The following is a 4,826-nucleotide window of genomic DNA, read 5'->3' as shown; positions in this document are numbered from 1 at the left end:
CGGTCGGCTGCCCGCAGTGCGCCAAGGCCTTCGGCCAGCCCGCACACCTGGCGCAGCACCGGAGGGTGCACACGGGGGAGAGGCCCTTCCAGTGTGTGCAGTGCGGGAAGGCCTTCGGCGACCGCTCCTCGCTGGCCCACCACCGCAGGGTCCACTCTGGGAAGAGGCCCTTCGGGTGCACGGACTGCGGGAAGACCTTCAGGCAGAAGGCCTCCCTGGTGCGGCACCAGCGGTACTACCACAATGGGGAGAAGCCCTTCCACTGCGCTGACTGCGGGAAGGCCTTCACGGACCACGCAGGCCTCCTCCAGCACGGGAGGGTCCACACCGGGGAGAGGCCCTACAGGTGCGGCCAGTGTGGGAGGGCCTTCAGCCACAGCTCGTCCCTGAAGGTGCACCAGCGGGTCCACACGGGGGAGAAGCCCTACGCGTGCCAGGACTGCGGGAAGGCCTTCCGGCAGAGCACCCACCTTGCCCACCACCGGAGGGTGCACACGGGCGAGAAGCCGTTCGCGTGCCGGGCCTGCGGCAAGGCCTTCAGCCAGATGGCACACCTCGTGCAGCACCAGCGGGTGCACACTGGCAGAAGGCCCCACGAGTGTCCTGAGTGTGGGAAGGCCTTCGGACAGAGGGCATCCCTGGTCTGTCATGGATGCCGTCACACCGGCGAGCAGCCTTTCGAGTGTGGCGTTTGTGGGAAAGCCTTTAGCCATCGTAAGTCCCTGGCTCTGCATCAGAGAGTCCATGCGAGAGAGGCCGCATGACTGTAAGGACCGCAGCAAGGCCTTCAGCCAGGTGGCCCCTCTGACTCGGCGTCAGAGGACCCACACTGGGGAAAGGCCCTACCGTGCGCAGCCTGCAGGAAGGCCTTCAGGCAGAGTGCGCATCCTGCCCACCTTCAGTGTGCGCGCTCCGCAGCCACCTCCCCAGCCCTTCCCCGCTCCCCGCGCCGGGCCACCAGGTCCCCGGGAGCCGTCCTCCACGTGCCTCTAGGCTGCCGTTTCCAGTCCGCTACCCAATTTCATTTGGACTTCTACAGTGTGGCACGATTCCAGCTCAATCTTTTAAAATAAAAATACATGTTCCTGTTTCTTTTCCATTTAAAACACTTTAAAAAACAGAGGAGGTCATCTTTTTAAGGGTTTGCACACAGTCCTGACATACAATTGGCACTACATAAATGCTAGTCATTTAGGTAAAAGTTTTCTTACAACTATTTTCAAAAAAGAGAACCATAGGTCAAGGTAAGAAACCTGCAGCTTTAGAGCAGACTGGAACCTCCACTCTCCCTGAGTCATGAGTACTCTCAGAATGAAAGGTTCCCACGCATAAGGTAACAGGGTGGCTCCCCTCTCCTGTAAACATGTACGTTTAGGCAGCAGCCCAGGTGTTCTTTCTTCACTGTGACTTAGAGAATAAGCCAGTTAGAACAGAAGCTTCTGGAAGCACACTGGACTAGCCAGTGGGTAGTGGTAGCAAAACTGAGAAGGAAGCTTTGATAGGTTAGTAGCCATGAAAGAAAACACATACACACACACAGTAGCACAGACAAGTTCTGGAGTATTTTAATGGCTGTAGAACATTGAAATACTATAATAATACCAAGGTGTATGCCTTTAATCCCAGTGGATTAGGATGCTGAGGAAGGAGGATTGCAAGTTTTAGGCCAACCTCAGCAACTTAGTGAGGCCCCAAGAAACTTAGCAAGACCCTGTCTCAAAAACTAAAAAGGGCTGGGGATGTGGCTCAGTGGCTAAGCACCCCTGGGTTCAGTCCCCAGTACCAAAACAACACCAAATTCCCCCTCCAGGGGAAAAAAAAAAACCTGCATTAAAATTTCCTATCTTGTTCCTGAGATTGACAAGACATACCCAAACAGAAATACTGCAATTAATTCTGAATATAGATGTTGAATTTTTAAGATAGTAAAACGTTACCAGGAGCAGTGGTGCACAAGTATAATAATCCCAGTGGCTTGGGACACTGAGGCAGGAGGATCTCAAGTTTGAGATCCTCAAAAGGGTGGGGATGTAGCTCAATGGTAAAGCTCCTCTGGGCTCACTCTCCAGTATCACCAAAAAAAGAAAAAGTTGGAAGGCTAGTCATGCTTCTATATAGAAATACTCAGTTGGGTAAAGCTATTTCTCCTCCAGTTAAATATGCAGATTTATTGGTATTACAATATAAATCCCAATATTTTTTAAGGTGACATTCTTGAGTCCAACAAATCTGCCTAGATTTGTGGTTATAGAAAGAAATGTAGTTTGGGTTAGAAATTAGCAATCATTCAGTTGATGTTAACTGAGCACTTACTAATGTGCCAGGCACAGTTTTAGGTAGTGGAGATGGGCTGGAGTAGGAGGTAGACAAAAACTGTACCTCACAGACTGGTGGGAGAGAACAAAAGCTTAAATACTATTTGACAAACACAGGTGCCACAGAGAGCCACCATCTAAGGAAGGTGCTAGGGAGTGCTGGGTGTAGGTGCCTGCTCCTCAGACACAGGGGCTGTGGAGTGAGAGGTGTTGAAGGGAGAACTGGGACACAGTGAGGGAATTTCCTCTTGGTAGCAGCCCTGTTGAGAAATTATTCACATGCCATGCAATTTTGGATAAGACCCCCGTGCCGCCATCAGCAGAAGTAAAGAGGAACCTCCAGGCGTCACTGGAACTAACAATGCGTGGCTCAGTGTATTAAGAGTTGTGTCGCTGTCACCACAATTTTAGAATCTTGTCACTCCCAAGTGAAGTCCTGTGTGCTCTAGCAGTTAACCTATCCCTGTAGGGGTATATTTTCTGGAGCCCCAAAGCTCTTGGGTCTTCTCTTGGATGCTGCCTCTGACAGTATAGAGGTCCCTGTGAAGGAAGCTCTTAACCAGAGCACCTGGCTGCTAGAGAAATGGAGATTTCCAGCGCTCTCTCCCTTCCTCCTCCTCCTTTTTTTTTTTAATCTTTTCTGTCTTTATTTAGTGCTTGGGACTGAACCCAGGGATGCTCTACCACTGAGCCACATCCCCAGCCCCTTTTTAATGTTTTGAGACAGGGCCTCACAGTTGCTTAGTGCCTCCCTGAGCTGCTGAGGCTGGCCCTTGTACTTGGGATCCTCCTGCCAATCTCCTGAGCTGCTGGGGTGACAGGTGTGTGCCACTGCTCCTGGCTTAAGCTCCTCTTCACATCTGATCCAGGGTACAGGCCACAGGATGAGCAGCCTCATGCAGAGCATATATAGCCTTCAGATTTCCTGTGGATATGAAAAATGATTGTTCACTGCAGTGTAGAAGAGATGGATTGATTAAATGGTATTGGTACCCTATCTCACTGGAAAAACTTGACCTGTACTTTGTACAGTAATGGAAACCTAAAAGATTAAGGTTTTGAGTGTAATATGTTAAAGTACAAGAAAGAGGTAGAATAATATTTCTATACCCTTGGTTTGAGTCAGACCTTGAGCATTACACATAACCCAGAAGCTGACATTAGGCTGTACAAAATTTATGAGGTGAGAAAACTAATGTTTGCCATATATGTAACAAAGGGCCATTCTCTGACTCAAAGCACCGGTACAAATTGGTAATGGCAACATCTGCAACTTAGGACCATGAGAAGCTAACTCATGTAATGTATGTGCTTCAATTTTAAATAATAGAAGAATGATAATTCCGGTATAGGTGAGTGCATGGGAAGTAGGAAGTCCAGTGTTCGTTATGCGTACATACTACGCGAATCCGTATTTCTCAGAAACAAAAGTGTACAAGCAGAGAAAAACATACAGTGGCCAAAAAATCAATGGTGAACTATTAGAAACAACGCCTGAGTGCCCATCATGAAATTTCATGGTGTATTCATTCAGTAGAATCTATGCAGCTGTTGGGAAAATAGATGTAAATGCACATATAGACATGAAAGAGAGCTACGTGAAAACGACACCGAGAGGACCTTGCGCGGTACAGTAGGAACTCGGCACCGGAAACACGATGCGGCGCTGAAGGCACGTTTCTCCGTGCCGTGTCCCTTGCCTCCGTCCGCATCTTTTCAGCTGAGTAACTGGCCCTGCTCTACCGCGTGGTTCCGAAGGACCTGGCCAATCACATTCTTGCTGGAGTTGGAAAGGCAGTTGGCACTGCTCTCTCCTTTTCAACCTTTGGTAATGGGAATTTTGAATCCAGGGGTGCTGCACCACTGAGCTGCGCTTTCTTTTATTTTGAGGCAGTGCCTAAGTTGCTGAGGCTGGCCTGGAACTTGAGCTCCTCTGGCCTCAGCCTCCCGAGGTGTCACCGTACGTGGCTCTCTTTTGGTATCTCAGGAAGGCAAAACTGCACCAAGTTGATTAAAGAGCTAATCTGTTTTCATTTTCTATTTGAGAGTGGGGCAGCAGGTCAAAAAGGAGTGTCGTGGAGAGCTCAGGCGAGGAGTGGGTCGGGCTTACACGAGGAAAGGGCGGGGACAGCAGACCCCAGTGGGCCAGAGGTCCGGTCACTTTCTCCGTGAAGGGCAAAGCTCAGGGCACGTCCCAGGACTGCCAGCCCAGCCTGTGTCTGCACCTGGCCCTCCCGCTCGCTCCTGGCGTCCGGGGAGCGCGGACGGCCCGCCCCGGCGGCCTCCGGGAGACGTCTTCAGCAGCCTGGGCTCCGGGCTCCTCTGCATCTCGGTGGTTCACACCGGTCCTATCAAGAAGCCGTCCTCCAGCCCAGCCCGCCGGCACCGCAGCCGGTCCTCCCTCCTTCCCCAGCTCCCTCCCGCCGGCCTTCTCCCCCGCCCCCATTCCTGCCCCTCACGTCCCGGTCCCTGCGCCCACCGCGCCCCACCCGCTTGTCACGGGACCCGCGG

General features: G+C 51.6%; 1 protein-coding gene across 1 annotated transcript in view; it reads left to right on the top strand.

The window, feature by feature from the left end:
- The window catches only part of Zfp28 (ZFP28 zinc finger protein), a 39,749-nt gene extending 38,921 nt beyond the window's left edge, over positions 1 to 828 (top strand). The window contains exon 9 of the mRNA XM_048791509.1: positions 772 to 828. The gene's annotated coding sequence lies outside the window, so the exon portion shown is untranslated. The remainder of the gene's footprint in view (positions 1 to 771) is intronic.
- The last annotated feature ends 3,998 nt before the right edge of the window (positions 829 to 4,826 follow it).

This window comes from Marmota marmota, unplaced genomic scaffold (genome assembly GCF_001458135.2).
Source record: "Marmota marmota marmota unplaced genomic scaffold, marMar, whole genome shotgun sequence".
In the NCBI taxonomy this organism is placed as follows: domain Eukaryota; kingdom Metazoa; phylum Chordata; class Mammalia; order Rodentia; family Sciuridae; genus Marmota; species Marmota marmota.
Note: the sequence above shows the minus strand (reverse complement) of the source record. Positions and strands in the feature narration are given on the sequence as shown.